The sequence below is a fragment of the Limulus polyphemus genome, unplaced genomic scaffold, assembly GCF_000517525.1.
Source record: "Limulus polyphemus unplaced genomic scaffold, Limulus_polyphemus-2.1.2 Scaffold908, whole genome shotgun sequence".
NCBI lineage: Eukaryota > Metazoa > Arthropoda > Merostomata > Xiphosura > Limulidae > Limulus > Limulus polyphemus.
This window is the reverse complement of record NW_013666518.1, coordinates 175,433-193,223: the sequence shown is the minus strand read 5'-3', so window position 1 is coordinate 193,223 and position 17,791 is coordinate 175,433. Positions and strand designations below refer to the sequence as shown.

General features: G+C 37.0%; 1 protein-coding gene and 1 long non-coding RNA gene across 7 annotated transcripts in view; one reads left to right on the top strand and one right to left on the bottom strand.

Annotated features, from left to right (window-relative positions):
• LOC111086187 overlaps nucleotides 1–10,391 on the bottom strand; it is a 38,798-nt gene extending 28,407 nt beyond the window's left edge. Inside the window, exon 1 of the long non-coding RNA XR_002610940.1 lies at nucleotides 9,963–10,391. This is a non-coding gene — a long non-coding RNA (uncharacterized LOC111086187). The remainder of the gene's footprint in view (nucleotides 1–9,962) is intronic.
• LOC106461170 (single-stranded DNA-binding protein 3-like) overlaps nucleotides 1–17,791 on the top strand; it is a 226,729-nt gene that overhangs the window by 131,256 nt on the left and 77,682 nt on the right. The gene's annotated exons all lie outside the window — the stretch shown is intronic.

The following is a 17,791-nucleotide window of genomic DNA, read 5'->3' as shown; positions in this document are numbered from 1 at the left end:
TGAACCTTCGGTAGTGCAAAATCGCATAATTTACTGATGACGTCACCATAACTATTAATTTGTGTAACTGATTGAAAACCCTTTTACATAAACTGTTTAAAATACGTTATATGGAGCAGTAATCACGTCTTTATTGTAAATAAAAAATCCATGTTATATACTTGTACTTTATGCTACATACTTATATATAAGGATGAAGAGAAAGCTTACATTGCTAGAGCTCACTATCGTGACCAGTTGTAAGAACTGCGCCAAAACAAATATTTATTTAACAGTCACCATTCCAAGCAGGTTAACACTCGTTTTTTTATAACTGTTGATTAATTAATTGTTTATTTGTAGTAAAGCACGAAGCTACACAATGGTCTATCTGTGCTCTGTCCACCAAGTGTATCGAAACCCGGTTTCTAGCGTTGTAAGTCTGCAGACATGCCGCTGTGCCACTGAGGGCTTCTGGCATTGTAAGTCCGCAGACATACTCAATAAACATATTAGATAAACAGCAAAACAGAACAGAAATAACACAACAATTCGATTATAAAATAAATACTAACAACAATCAGTTTCAAGAGCGAATGCCATTATCAGTCACATTTATTTAAAAACAACATTGTTGATTAGTTAAACATACGACTTGGGAAGGGTAGGGAGGAAGTGTAGAGTCACGCCGATTTTCTTTTTTCAACATTTAAATTATTTCTATTAGCATATGTTTTACGTTTTCTACTAACACAACGATCCTCTTACATCATGCACACTCGGCATTCAGTTTATTTTATTGAAGTAATATGGCTGCTAAACGTTCTCCCCCTCCCGTGCTTCATCATAATGGTCGGCTCCAATACACGATAGGAGATGATTCGTATAATGTGTTAGTGTTGGTCTATGTGTTTTAATTCAACGACTTTTCTTTAAGTAATAAGTGGTATAGAAATCAAAATATCGAACTTTCTACGTGAGTGACACTTAATGTGTGATTAATATTAAAACACTGGCAAACAAGACAGTAAACAAAATATAACACTATTTCAATGTTGCCTGACGAACGTATAAATACAACCCAATATGAAAATAAATTCAGTTTTCCTTGAAACACAAACATCCCAGTAGGCGTTTATTATTTTGAACATATGATTACAGTATTTTTAGGGCCCGGCATGGCTTGGTGGTTAGGGCACTCAATTCGAAATCTGCAGGGTTGCGGGATCGAAACCCATCGTCGAACAAGCTCATCGTTTCGGCTACGGAGGCGTTATAATTTGATGGTCAATCCCACTTTTCGCTAGTAAAAGAGTAGCTCAAGAGTTGGCGTTGGGTGTTGCTGACTTGCTGCTTTTCCTCTAATCTGTCACTTCAAAAATTAAGAACCATTGGCTGATATTGCTCTGCAGTAGCTTTGCGCAAAAAGTCCCCCAGTGGCACAGCGGTATGTCTGCGGACTTACAATGCTAGAAACCGGGTTTCGATACCCGTGGTGAGCAGAGCACAGATAGCCCATTGTGCTTAAGTTGAAACAAATTTGCGCCAAAATTCAATAACAAACAATATCTTGAAATACATTACATTTTTATACTTCCCTTTCTCTTTAGCTTTCAGAAGATTGCAGATTTCACCATAATAAGTTAAAAGAGAACTCGCAAAGTGTGCTTCAAAGAGTAGGAGAGTAGGTGGCGTTTTAATATTATTTTTAGCAAATATTATCGTGTCGTCAAATGCCAAATAACTGAACTTTTTTGCTTAGTTTTTTTTAATGTGTAGGTTGTGTGTGTGTGTGCGTCTGTTTTCCCGACATTCATCACTGTAGTAAATATAATATTATTGTATTATGAGGTGGGCCAGGTGTGGCTATGGAGTAATCGTGCCCTAACTGCGAATCTGAGTTTTTAAAGTTGCCGCAAAAAACACGCTGTGCACTATGGAGATGGTACAAGAGTATCGGTCAGATCACAGTACTTGATCCGACGTAGATTGTAACTTAAAACCCATTTGGAATATGGATTTGTGGAATCTGATACGCTGCCATAGCTGTAGAAAACGAGAACATTTACTGAAAACGAACGCCACTTAGGGCGCCTTTTGCGATTATGCGACTGATAAGTCTGCCCATTACTTAAGTATTGTATTTTATTGGCGGCCTAAAAATTAAGACGTGCACGTGCACCTAGCGTTACACATTTTAGATAGATTTTTCAATATGCATCATTTGCAGTAAAACTTGGAAAATAATATGTGTGTAAGCTGCATCGACACAACAGCTGGTCACAGTTCCATTATTGTTTGTTTCATGACTTCTCGAGCCCCCCCCCCCCCCAGTGGTGCAGCGGTATATCTGCGGGCATACAACGCTATAAACCGAGTTTCGATACCCGTTGTGGGCAGAACACAGATAGCCCATTGTGTAGCTTTTTGTTTAACTTCAAACAACATAATTTTGCCCAAGCTACTCAAGGGTATCTACGTATAACCCTTCCTGATTTTTTGAACTGGTAGACTAGAGAGAAGGGAGACTGATTAAGAGGACCCACCGCCAACTCTTGTATCGTTTTGTGAAACAAATTGTGAATTACTCATCGACTAAAACCAGTGCCTAAATGGTTTGCAACAGCACCATTCGGGGGTGTTAAATTGCTTAGTTACATCTGTGAACTGTCGTGGTTTTAATAAATGCTTTTTCATGGCAACAGAGTTTGTATAATAAAGACTGATACTATAAAAGCCTAAGCCTATATTTATTAAACGTATCTCCTGTAGTATCTTACTGGGATAACCGACAACTACTTGCACAAAGTAGTCAAATCTGTGTTCCATATAGCTTGTACGCCTTAATTCACTTCGTTATGAATAACAACTTGCTTCAGTTGTTAAGTCGAGAGATGTAATTATGGAGGGTGTATGTTAAGAACAGTGTCTGCACAAAACAACACATGATAGCACACGTGCGTGCATCATGAAATCCAAGTGCTTGCTTCCGGATTGGTAGACAGCGCTCAAGTTGAGAGGACTTCCACTTAATAAGTGAATGGTAGATTTTTTTCGCTAATTACTACGAAAGTTGAAGATACAATTTCACTACACACACAGAGGTAATGTTCTGTAGAACAAACTTCTGTCAGTTTGTTGTTGTTTATAACCCAGATCTTTCGAGAACTTTCTCTTCCTATAACACAGTTATGTTCGCTGGTGTTTTAGTTGGCACAAGTATTTGGGATCTCTTCAGAACAAATTAATGTCTTTGTTAGGGATTACTTATGAACCTCAGCATTGTGCTGATTTTATTGTGTTAGTTGCACCATTATGTAGTATAACGACTATACAAAACTTGCCTTAGTATTGTGCTTGTTTTACCGTTATTTGCAGCGTTATGTAGTATTACGACTATACAAAACTTGCCTTAGTATTGTGCTTATTTTACCGTGTCATTTGCAGTGTTATGTAGTATTATGGTTATACAGATTTTGCCTTAGTATTGTTCTTATTTTACTGTCATTTGCAGTGTTATGTAGTATTATGGTTATACAGATCTTGCCTTAGTATTGTTCTTATTTTACTGTCATTTGCAGTGTTATGTAGTATTATGGTTATACAGATCTTGCCTTAGTATTGTTCTTATTTTACTGTTATTTGCAGTGTTATGTATTATTATGGTTATACAGGTCTTGCCTTAGTATTGTTCTTATTTTACTGTCATTTGCAGTGTTATGTGGCATTACGACTATAGAAATCTAGTTTGTCAGTAGGAAACTGAATTAGAAAAGTGTTTAGTTTAACGGGTATAAAAAATTATACACTCAGTTTGTAGTTTCATCAGTACAGCGCCTGGAGAAAGATTCAAACCTTGCATTAAACTGGGATAAATTATCCGTGCTGTTAGTCAAGTCCCTCGTGCGTTATTTTAGTTTCTAAACGTATATACAGTGTTTATGCTTTAACTACTTTAGTGAACAGTTTTATCCTGCTACCGAGGCTGCAGAATGTTGACGTGATTCAGAGGCTTAGTAATAAGATTACGATAAACTAAGCTTGTGTCATTCATCTTATTTGAAACGTAACAGAAGTAAAAGTTCTGATGCAGATAGTAAGTACATTTATTTGTTTTTGTTTTTTTCTCTGAGCTTTTCACGTTTGTCCATCAATCATCGTTATAAACGATTGCGTTCGCTAGCACTAATCTTAATAATATTCGTATGTCAGCAGCGTATAACTTGGTAATAAGAGTAACGGATGTTTTTAAACAGTAACTTTACTCTTCGAAGCTCTTTTTTTAAACAGCAGGAAGACGATGGTGATGCTACTGCGTACTGAAACTAGAACAAACCTTACTCTTGCTGTACGACTAAGGAAATGATGTTATTCTGTTTACACAGTTTATCTTAAGCACGTATGATGGCGCATTATCTGTTTCTTTTATATTACTGTGCTTCAAACGTGCGAGCTCTATATTTAGCTTGTTAGCGACGTTGGTATAGCAACGAGTGTTGTGTATCCCCAAGTAAGTTCTAACAGTGTTAACGTTATTTTATGGTGGAGATGAAATGTGAATATCAATCTTTCAGTTATATTATTACACACGTCAATCAAAGTTTCGGTTACTGTGAAGTCACTCAGTATTATTAGACTGAATTTTTTTTCTCGACATTGGATATTTAACTGATTTTCGCATCGATGCTTTAACAACACAAAAAATTTATTGAATTTTAAGTTGGGATTTTATTTCTCGATTGCTTTATTATTGTTATTATTTGGTTCAAAATGTTGAGGAAATATTTCACAACGTGAATGCTCCCTTAAGATTAATTTAAAAAAAATCCATGTAGTTTTGAATTATAAGCTTAAGCTGTGTCATATATAAATATCATATTATTTTTCGTTGCGACAAGCAAGTCGCCAAATGTTGCGTAGAACTGATAAAATATCACCTTATATGTGTACGATTTATTGAGTTAATGTGTGCTAAGTTGATAATTTAACCTTTCTAAATATTCCAGTAAGATTTCTTGAGTTATTGAATATTGAGTTGATGTTCTGTTGAGTGTGTTTTAATACATAAGACCGGGCTGTTGAACTAATACAATAAAAAATCACGCTTTAGATGGGTTATAAGAGTGATAGCCAACACCTATTATCCAAGTTAGAGAAGTCTAATAGTTATCAGTGGGTACTGTTATTAGCTGCTTTTTCTTTAGGTTATCAGTTCAAAATTAAGGGCTACCCAGTGGCACAGCGGTATGTTTGCGGACTTACAACGCTAGAAACCGAGTTTCGATACCCGTGGTGGGCAGAGCACAGATAGCCCATTGTGCAGCTTTGTGCTTAAATACAAATAAACAAACAAAATTAAGGACGGCCCAAGGTAGCCTTAGCGTAGTTTTGCGCGAAATTCCTAAAACAAAATTACAATGCACCAATTACTAAATATTTGGAGAATATTTGACCACATCTGTATGATTTTTTAAAGTCAATCAGTTGCTGAAAATTGAAACAGAAATGTTGTCACAGAATATTCAGTTGTATTTTATCACGTATGTATCCCTTTGTCATTCTAAAAATAATAGTAGTTGTTAAATATGAAGACAGTAAAACATTAAAGAAATGCCTATGACTTTTTATAGTATCTTACAGCATGCAAAGTAAGGCATGGTGTAGTTAGCCCGTACTCCGTTGGATCAATGCAATTACAACACACAAATTCAGGATTCGATTATCCGCGATGGACAAAGTGTAGATAGCCCATTGTATAGCCTTGCACTAAACAAAAACAAAACATCAAATAGTCAGCGTACTAGGACCATGAAGTCAGGGTTTCATATTCGCAACCCGCTACAGCAAAAATGCGCTGCACGATTTTTGAGGGCCGTGAGTCCGCTATGAGATAACTGTCAAATCCCATTTTTCGATTTTGGGGGGCCGTGAGTCCGCTATGGGATAACTGTCAAATCCCATTTTTCGATTTTGGGGGGCCGTGAGTTCGCTATGAGATAACTGTCAAATCCCATTTTTCGATTTTGGGGGGCCGTGAGTCCGCTACGAGATAACTGTCGAATCACATTTTTCGATCAGATACAAGTTAACGGTGGGTGCTGTTGACTCGCCGTATTCTCTCTTGTCTATTAGTTCAAAATTAGGGGTCATCCATAAGTAGCCCTTGTGTAGCTTTGTGCGAAATTCTGAACCCCCCAAAAAATAAAACACACCAGTTACATTATATAAAGACGATTGATATAATTAGGATAACTTTTCATGATTTTCATGACGATGCAGGAATAAATATTAAAAAGGAATTTTTTCACGTACCCCCACATCAATAAAAACGTCCAGGGATTTGATGCATAACGCCAGTCACAAATCGTTAAGCTATAGGTTTTATCAAGTAAATGCATGCACTAAATACTCAACTTAAATTTGATCACGTAAATGTCTTTGATTCATCACCACAGCGTAGTTTCTGAACATCTAGTACACATTTTGTCACGTAAGATTTTGTAATTCTTTTATCATCATAATCCTTGAATTAAACGCAGAAAACGTGTCTCGTAAATGCATTTTACTTCGTTACAACACGTTTGTTTGAGTTTTATCAAGTAAACAGCTAGTTATCACGACTACTAAACTTTCTGTTTGTCTTATCATCAGAGTTTCCTTTTATCAATTTTCATAACGTGTAAGGGCACCATTTGGATTAGTCAGTGAAAAGTAAGTAGAATTTTCATCACGGAACCTTTCTCCCTCTCTCTCTCTTCTTTTTTTTCTTCTTATGAATTTTGAACTACTGACCAGAGGGAAAGCAGCCACTCAGCAGCACCCTACTACTGACTACTAAGAGATTTCTCTGTCACTCTGGTAACGCACCCAAAGCTTTAAGTGCGGGTAATATTTTGTGGTATTTCGTGGATTCGAACCCGGGTCGCCAGCTCCAAAAATCCAGAGCTCTAACACAGAGCCAACCCGCACCCCACCAGTCGCTGAATATTAAACAAAAATGTTATCACGTAAGTCTGAAATATCACTAAAATCAACAACTGATGACATTTTACCTTATTAGTTTTCTTTTACCATTTGTCACTGTATACACCTGTCACAAACATTAAGCGTGGGATTGGTACATTAGACTATGCTCCAATATCAGTCTGTCTCGTAAGTCATGTTTAAAAGCTTAAATTATTGAGTAAACATTCCTAAAAATTATGTAATGTAAGGCTTACCGAATCCATATAAGTTGCTTTTAAAGTATACATGTAAACATGATTTATATGTAAGGTATAATATATGTATATATATATATATATATATATATACACACACACACACACCTGTCTGCAAACGTGAGGTCATGCATGGGCATGAGTATCCGACAGGATGTATTTTATTGTCAAAGTTAATCGTAATCGTGAAGTAGAAACCACCAGGATCCTTTCCTCTGATGTATAATAATAACGTATGTTCTTAAAAATTCTTAGTACACAACCCTATACTTGTATGATAAACAAACATCGCCGTTATCTTAAACCGCGCATACATTTCGTCCGTGAATAAATAGGTAGATTTAGCCTCCCATACACACACACACACATGCATTATTAAAACATGCCTTTCAACTTTACTCTGCTCTTTGGGCTGTAGTTTAAACCCGCAGCACGATCTGAATAGAACCATTATGTTGAATGTACATGTGAAGAGCTTAACTTTAAGACCTAATGTTTCCGAGAACAACAAATACAAGCACAATGGAATATTTATTTTTTTCACTCTGGCGCGACTGTTAAAAATACTCCTTATTATATAAAGATACGACTTGTTTAGATAAGTGGTGGTGGGCTACACGTAGGTGGAACTCAAGAAATCTGCACATCTTTTTGTACATTGTACATTAATATTTTGTTTAAAATATGGCAGTTATCATGAATACCATGAAATGCTTTAATTTTAGTCTTTTATATCAACATTCGTTCACGGTTTGCCTAATTAAGGAAAGGTAACAGTTTTACAGTGTACTATTATTATTACTTACAGTAATTATAAGATACTAGTGGTCCATAATTAATTAAGAAGTTTGTGTTTATAAATACCTTTTTTTGCGTGTATGTTATATCAACCCATTTTCCACGAGCTTAAGTCAATTACAAATTTATCTTACAAAGTATGTACATCAGTAACTCATTATTGATTTATCCGTGCTTGTGTTGCCAAGCTAGGCCTATCGTAACAGTATCATGAAAAGCGTTGATCCGGATATTTCCGCATATTGTGCTGTGAACAAATGCAGGTAACAACTGGTGCGTGCAAACGAATCTTTTGATCGTTGCTTCGTCTAACACTTTGTTCAATCAGGATTTACACAATTTGTTAGAAAAAAATACACCTAACACTTTGTTCAATCAGGATTTATACAATCAGTTTCGTAGAAAAAAAACAACATATCATGGTTTGATAAAACTTTGTTTTTCATTAGCCCCCCCCCCCCCCCGACACTAACATTACTTTGCAAAGTAGATACGAAAAATTGAATTGAATTCAACGTTACTGCCGAGATGAGTGATGAGCCTGTATGTTGAAGCGATTTGTTGTGATGCAACATCTCTCCCTAGTTACACAAGTTTATTTGCCTGGAGTGATTTATAAATCCATGCTCGAGTTATATAACACTGTGTATATTATTGGGGTTTCATGTAAAAAAAAAAAGTCAACAACGTTGTTTAGTGGTAAGGTTGCTTGCCAAAATAGATATACCCCCTGGGACTAGAGCTCTATTGATGTGGTGGTGCTCGTGCTTACTCCCGCCTCTCGCTGTACGCCGCTCTCTGCATATGCATGAGAATAGGAAATTACAATATATATAGCGTGGAGCTGATGTAGTTGTTGTTGAAAATACATTTACCATAATACTTGGGGCAGAAACAAATGTCCCCTGTTCTCAAAGGCTGTTGGTGCATCTGAATGTGGGTGGATGTCGCTAAAAGTTTGAAGAAATGTGTTCTTGTTGACTGCTAGCATCGAGTGGCCAGACCCGTTTTCCCTAATCAGCCGCCTGAAAACCAATATCACCCCTGATTAAACCCAAATCATGTCAGGCAGCCGAGTTCTGGTCGGTGAAACCGAGTGTAAGCTACTGTTGCCGTTCTCTCTCGGCGTGTCAGGCCGCTTCGATACTGTTATCATTCTCTCTCGGCGTGTCAGGTCGCAGAAAGAAAACACCTTTTATTACTCTCGCCTGGTAAGAAGGATGTACGACTGGATGTGAACGATGTTAAATTGGATGTGTAGACGTAAGCAAATATGTTTATTAGCATTTTACAAGTTTCAGCCACAGTTTTCTTTGTTCGTTTGAGAGAAAAGTCACGTTGGTGCTGTCTCCACGACGGGGAATTAACCCCCGATTTTTTAGTGTTGTAAGTCCGTAGACTTACCGCTGACCCACCTGGAGACTTTTCCTTTCTTACTGTGTTATATTTGTACTTCTAAGTGTCTGTTGATCATATTAAACAGTGTATTTTAAGACACTATGAATGTAGTAAAAGAGAAAGCTTTGAATGAGGGAGTAAATAAACCCATATCGTAACAGCGATATAAAAATTATACGTGATTATCGCATTAAATACTGTTTTGTTGTGTGTGGCGAAATGCTTTTGGCAATAAACGATTTACGTGGTACGTTGACGCTAACTAACGCTCAATTTTTGCTACCTAAGTGCATTTGTGTGCGTGTGTCTGGGGGTGGGGGGTCATTTTACAAAATATGAACAATCGACAAATAATGTTATAAGTACAGGGTAACCTAAACTCTTGAAACCTCATATGACATTAAAAGAATCGCAGATAGTTACAGAAAGATGAATAATGTGTATCAGGAACTGAGTTTGGTTCTTCTGAGATAACGACCAATCACGCTAGAATATGTGTTGATACTGCTTATCATTGGCAAATGTTATCCATGAGTCTAATCAATAAGTTTAAGAAAAAAAACTTACCTGCCTTTCAGTATATATGCATACCTGGTTGAGATTAGGTTTAACGAACAAGTACCTCATACACGGAGAACTGTGTGTTTTGAGAACGCTAGAAATATTTAGCGTAAACTAACTTCATAACGGGTTCGACAGTTTCATTTGGAAGATAGCGTTAATTCCTCGTGTGAACATAACGTTGACTCAGCCATTACCAGCGCCTTAAAGATGCAATACAGCAAAGTATTGCAAACCCACACTGTTTTACTGGATTAACAATAATCGAAAAACACGCACAAATTTGACACTCTCGCGAACGCGTTTTTGTCCGGTACGCTCGTCGGCACCGCAACTTAGTGTATCTTGCTGTGGACTGGAGCGAACTCGGCGGCAGATTAAAACTCCAGCGATCTCCGTCAGAGGGCGGTGTTTCAGAGTAATCAAAGTCGCTTAGTGTTCTAGCACCTGGTGAGGTGCGGTCGTCCCAACAACTAAATTACTAATCACAGATAACGGTTCAGAGAGACTAGGAATAACGCCACTAGTAACTTCGCACACCGTGATTGAGTTAATGGGAGAATGTTACCGTAAAGATTGTATTCTAGTTCGTTTCATATATCCTTGAACTTTTTATATATTTTTCTCGTTATAGACTGTGCTATATCTGTTCATATCATGAAGAAGTACCACGGCTTTTGTGAGATTACAGTTCCATGAAATGTACGCCAACTTTGCTTCAGCTGTCAGCAAAGTAGCGTAGTTTGAGAGACACACAGCTGTTATCGGAATTCAAACCTTGTTTTCTGCTTCTTCGTAAATCCCACTTCTTTGAGCGCTGTTTGCTATAGAATTTCAATCATAGCTACAAATGGAATTCTTAGATGTGTGTATGGTGTAGTTGAGAAGCTATGCAAGGCTTGGGCAACAGGCTCCTCTGCGTACGAGGTATAATACTGGATAAATATTGACTACACAAAAACTTACAAGCTTATATTGCTACTTTGATCACGTGGTTTTAGCAGGCATGAAAGCACATTCCAAATTTCCTCTATGTATACAAACACTCACACACACACACAGATCTATATATATATACGTGATTGGATTTTTTGTGGTGAAAACTGGAGGACATGAGGGAATGAATGCTTGCACTCCCAATAATTCAATGCGCAATCAACATGTATTAGTTCTACTATAAAGTTGCTGAATTGTTTCTAAGCCAAAAAATATCTCCCTCCAAGACCTTTAGATAATTTCACATGTGTTCCCTGCTGTTTCCGGACACATCACTATTTAGTATTGTTTTTTGTTTGTTTTTTCTTAGCATAGGTAGTTAACGCTAATGTTGTTGAGTGGTGTACTGAAAATTTTAGGGTTTGAAAACCACTTTTACCAAGCATCGTTTTTCGCCTATACAAAAACACAAAGAATCTGAACGTGGCTCTGCTGGGGTTTGATAGCATACTCCTAGCTACATGAGATGAGCATGATGAATACATAACCTTAAAGGTGGTGCACGGATGAGTAAATCATCTGCTCGCCGCTATCTTTTGAATCAGAAGAACGCCAAGGGCCACTTGTGTCCAGATTAATCAATGTGATAAAAAGAGTTCTGGCCTAGCTCTAATCCCATGCATCCGTGGGAGACGAAGGAGGAGAATTAAGCATGATTGAACGTCAGTTAAAATCTTGCCTCCTCTAGGTAGAGGTTATAACGACGCATAGTTTTGTCAAGAGCCATGAAAATGATTGTGCCCTGGGTACTATAGAAACAAGTGCCACTCCTTATGTTCCCCATGGTGATGGCAATTGGCGTCCTTTCTGAACGGTATTACTGTTGCCCTGTTCGTTTCTCAGTTGCGTGATTGTACAGACTACTCGTCTAGATGGATGTAGTGTATTTCAGCTATTATCACATTCCAATCCAGCATGTAGAAGGATCCAGAGGTTTAAAGGCCAGTGTAGCATTGTTCGAAATTTGTGCCCAGAGGAGACCGTTTCAAACGAAATAACGCAGCACGACATAAGTCCAGTAAATCAGATTTGGCTCTGCACACACACACACACACACACACACAAAGCGCTATTTATTACATGTCTGGTAATCAACTTGCACGGAGACCTGAGTCAAAGTATTCCTCTTGTGATTGGCGTAACTGCTGTATAGACATGTTTAACACAAGCTTTAGTGTTAACAGTCGTGTATGTTGAAATATTTGTGGAGTTAACAGCTATAGACAAACAGAGCTACAAAGAACTTTTTGTCTGTATTCTTTATCTGTACATATTCTCTTTATTTGTACCCCCCCTCCCCAATGGCGCAGCGGTATGTCTGCGGATTTACAACGCTAGAAACCGGGTTTCGATACCCGTGGTGGGGAAAGCACAGACAGCCCATTGTGTAGCTTTCTGCTTAAAATTCAAAGAAACAAACAAACAATCTTTTGTACGTGATTGTTACGTATTTTTTGCGTACAGTGTGTGTGGGGACGTATACTTAAATATGTCTTATTTTGGTTCGACCTCTGCTATGTCTCTAGTTTGGAGTGGAAGTGTTTCTGAGTCCTGTCGCACATGTACATCAGTCTAGTGGGCGAATAGGAGGAGGTGTGTTTACGCTGTAAAATAGAAAACATTCTGAGTGCTTGGTTTTAAGCTTGGTCCCCACTAACAGGGGGCTTCGTTCCACTGAATGATAAAGAGGTCTCTGCTTTGGAGCGTTTTAAAAATGAAATAGACATATATTGCCTTGCATGTTGTCAACGTCGTCTGATTTGTTTGTTTGTTTTTAAACGTCGCAAAAAGCCACTCGAGGGCTATCTGCGCTAGTCGTCCTTAACCTAGAAGTGATAGACTAGAGGAAATGCAGCTATTCAACACACCACAGCCAACTTTTGGGCTACTCTTTTACCAACGAAAAGTGGGATTAACCGTCACTTTATAACGAACGCCCTTTCGGGCAAGCATGTTCGGTGACAGGATTTGAACCCGCGACCCGCAGATTGTGAGTCGAGCGCACTAACCACCAGGGCTACGTCATCAAGTAGCATGCTTTTATCTAGCTTAAGCTGCTCTTGGGTCCGGCATGGCCGGTGGTTAGGGCGCTTGACTCGCAATTTGCGGGTTCGAATCCCCGTCCCACCAAACATGCTCGCCCTTTCAGCCGTGGGTGTGTTATCATGTTACGGTCAATCCCACTATTCGTTGGTAATATAATAGCCCAAGAGTTGGCGGTGGGTGGTGATGACTAGCTGCCTTCCCCCTAGTCTATCACTGCTAAATTAGGGATGGCTAGCGCAGATAGCCCTCGTGTAGCTTTGCGCGAAATTCAAAAACAAACGCTGCTCTTTTTTTGTAATTCTGAATATCGATCTTGGTATGACTTTTATCATATTCAACCTAAAACTATTATCATTTAGCGATATTCATTAGCTGGTCGTTTTGTCGATATCGGTAGGTTCTTGATAATTCTCTCTTCGGGAAGTGTATAGGATCTTGCTAATACCAGTTTACCGAAATAGTTTGTGTTGATTAGATTTTTCTCCGTAAGTGAATTTGCTCAGTTTTTATGATTCTTGATTCAGATCATAAAATTATTGAAATCTCTGGCCACAAACAACCTTTTGATTCTCCATTCTGTACTTACGTGATTAGAGGTAGACAAAAATATATAATGTTAGTTAGTTCAAACACTTTATACAACTTACTGGGTTATTTAACTCCAACACTATTGGAGTTACCTTAAGCATGTAACAAGATCAGAAGAGTGTTTTTCAAAATTACCAAGCAAATTCCAAAAAAAAACAACAAAAAACAATGATTCACAGTACTGGTAATTCTGGTCAAATTATCATGTTAAAGGTCAACAAAAAAACTGTTAAAACTGTTTCGCTATTGTTAGAAAACGTACTTTTTATAGTTTGTATATATAGTAAGTGAATATATGGGTCTGTTGGGCTAAGGATTTTTCTACAATACGTGACTGTGACTTGTTGGCAATAAATTAAAAAATCAACGAACACCACTCACTCTACTTGTTTTTAAAGTTAATATATATATATATATATATATATATGGAACTAGTTAAACGCATGTACAACAAATTATTTACACTGTAGAGATAATAAGCATATCATAGACACTATATAGTTCTCTTCTTCTTGTGAAAAGTCCACTTAGGCCTATTCAATTGCTTTAGAATTTCTGTTAACAAGCCAAACTGTTTTTCTCTGTTATTATCGCCATACTATCCGAGTACAGTTTACTCAGTTTATCGTCGAGATACCATGGATGTATCCTGTACTTTTAAAATCGTCTGCTCCTTTTCTCTCTCTCTTCGTATCTCCGAGAATCGTCTGTTTATTTATCAAAGACCACTGAGGCTAGTTCAATTACCTTAAAACTCCCTTTGACGAAATAAACTTTTCTTCTTACCTCTTTCAACACCGTTAGGCCTATATTAATCGTTAGGCTTTCCATTCCTACGACGATTAAATTTTATTTGCCCGAATTCCTTTTCGTAACTTTACTTTACTTCTGTTCTGTCTTTGTCTGTCTGTCTACTTTTTCCGCTCATCTCGCATTATTTATGTGTTTATTACTTGATCGTCTGCTCGCTTTGTCCTCAACATCTATAAATTTCATGCGACGTTCGATAATATCGACATCAGTGAGTTACACAAACAACGTACGACTCTTACCGAGTTACGTAACTAAACTTGTCACAACATTTACTTTTAAATAATTGCTTCTAAATCTCTTGTTCTGAACAAAACTAAACAATCATAAATTAATAATATCTACACTAAACAGTTTTTTATATCATGACAGCTGTTAAAAACTGTTTGGGTGTAATTTTTTAAAACAATATGTTAATTAAGATATAATTGCAGACTTCCTCATTAGGAGTGCGGGTCGGCCATTCCCCACACTTTAAACTACTGAATGGCTGCCTTTCTTCTGGTCAGCAGTTCAGAAAATGTAGGATATCGCTGACACTTTGAAGTATCAAAATGGTCATCTCATTGGGACTTGAACCGTTCATTGTTTCGTAACGTTACACAACTATCAAGTACATCCAGTAATCTAACTTAACATCATGTTTCTGTTAGGTTAGGTTAATCCCAATATTTGTTGGTAAATGAGTAGCCCACGAGTTAGCGGTGGGTGATGTTTACTAGCTGCTTTCCCTCTAGTCTATCACAAATAAATTAGAGAGGGCTAGCGCAGATAGCCCCCGAGTAACTTTGTGTGAAGTTCAAAACTAACAAACTTATACGAAGTTTCATGGATCATTGAGTATCTTTTCTGAAATGTAACAAATGCTGAAGAGATCAGAAGTTTTATTGTCTGATCTGCGGCAAGCTTATTTTAAGAGTAACACTCGATGGATTTTGATATTGTTTTTTAACATATTTTAACAGTAACAAACGATGGATTTCGATATATTTTTATTTCTTTAATAGTCATACACGATGGATTTTGATATTGTCTTTTTTAATATTTAATAATACTCATTGGATTTCGATATTTTTTAAATATTTTAACAGTAATACTCATTGAGATGCGACCTATTTTTACAAGCTGTTGTTTCTGGTTTGCGAATCGAATTGTCCAATCAAATTTATCTAACGTGTAGGGAGAGTTATGATATACTTCCATACGTAGAGAGATATTAGTGACTGAGGTTAATGTGTCTTCCAAGCCCGATAACTCCGTGAATGTGTCTTGTTTTCTTGCGGGAAAACCTAAAAAAAAAAAAATACTACAATTAGATAGGATATTTTTCAAAGCTCTGTATTCCAGCTGGTCGTATGGCCGCGAGACATCCTGTATACCAGGGCGCGAGAGATTAGATTATACACACATCTGCTTACAGGTGACGCGTTAGATCGGCTACTTATGAAGCACCAGTGGGTAATTATGCAATTAATGAACCAAACTGATATTAAAAGTAACTTATAAACAATGGGTAAATCCACAATACCGTGTAAAGTAAATTACAAAAAAAAGGTTAAATCCACACCAACGAAACAATATTATATTTCCGTTAGAATGGACACAAGTATTCATTTACATCTAGTAAATTTCCGTTTGTATGGATACTAGTATCCATTTAAATTTAGTATATTTCCGTTATTATGGATAGTATTATTCATTTATATTTGGTATGTTTCCGTTAGTGTAGATTTAAACTGTGTAATAAGTAACTTCTTCTACAGCCTATGACACACGTAAACAAAACTATCGTGGAATCATATATGAACGTTTGATAACTTTAATAGACCGCAACTGCGTGTTGAATGAAAAGGGGCCGGCGTTTGGACTTCTATACCGAAACCTTCTTCAGATCCCTGTGAGTACTTGGTTAGTGTATTATAAAGGTAAGTACAGTCGTGTTGTAAAGCTCCAAGGTGTGTAGATTGAACGGTGCGATGATTGGCGGATTTTGTCAGTAGGACTGTGACCTGAAGAAGGCCTCATTATAGAAGTCGAAACGTCATTCCCATTTTTCTTTCAACAGGCAGTTGCACTCCATTAAAGTTTTCAAACCTACCAAAACTGCTCTGCCTAAAGTTCCACTAAAACAACGCACTATAAGAAGTCAAGTACGGTCTTTCATATACTTGGTAATTTGGTCCCAAGTATATTGTATGTTTTCTTCTAAAACTTGTATTAAGGATGTAGACAATGAGCTTAAGTAAGTACACGTGTTACAGACTTGTCTGGGTTGCTTGTTGATGGAAAGGGTGAAATGTAATTTCTCTTAGATCTGTTGCGAAGCTATTTTGTAGAAAAGCTTCTGTACCGATAGAATGTTATATAAAAATTTGACGTTTGATATCAGGATCATTGTTTTTTCTTTGTTCTTCACTCCTTTTTACTTCTAAGCAGGAAATTAATTGAAGTTCTTGAAAGTTAAAGAAAAATGTAATCCAATTGATCTAATTCTTGAATATATTGTGAAATAAAAGTTTAAAAATAAAAAATCGAGACATTATTACTTGAAAGAACTTTTATGACACTTGAAATAGACAACTTTCCTTGTCTTCGACTCACTAAAAGGACTGAAATTGGCTTTTTCGAATTGTGTTATTTCTTATCCAGGATATATCGGTTTGAAGCATAATTTGAAACGTGAAAATGATCTCTTCAGCAAATCAATTTATCATTTCTAATCTAACCATATTTGTGTGCACGTGTTTGTGCAAAGAAGAATTAGGGTGTAACCAATATCGTGTTTCTCGGTAGCACAGATATAGGATTGGGCAAGACTTTCAAACAAGCAGGAAATCGATGGCTATATTCTCATTCAGGATGTGTTTCATGTGGAAATTGTATTCTGAACCGTTCATTGTATTGCTAAGGTTACCTTCTTTCGATATATGCCTCTAAGCTTAATTTCGACAAGAATTGTTAAAGTATTAAATATCATCCGTCCCCTAGTGACTCTATTATTTCCTCTCTCTTCCTTCGAGGATAAAGGATGGATAAATTAATTCCGAAAAGAAACACGTCGAATGTATAATCTCTCTCTCTCTCACACACACAGACGAAATATATTCTCGAACACAGATACATCCAAGCTTGCTCTGCTCATTTCCTCCTAGAAGTGTCGTGTAAGCATACATATAGTCAATATTTAATAAGGTAATTCCATCATAATTGATTTTATCGTTAGTTTTTCAAAAACAGATGCAGAGTGGTATTTACATTTTCTTGTTCCAATTTATCTGACGACAGAAGAAACGATAAAGTACATCACCATTGACTGCATAATATCAGCGTAGTAGTTTTTTGTTGTTTTTTAATACCGCTGCACATCAAAAACATATAGCAATTCTTATACGCAT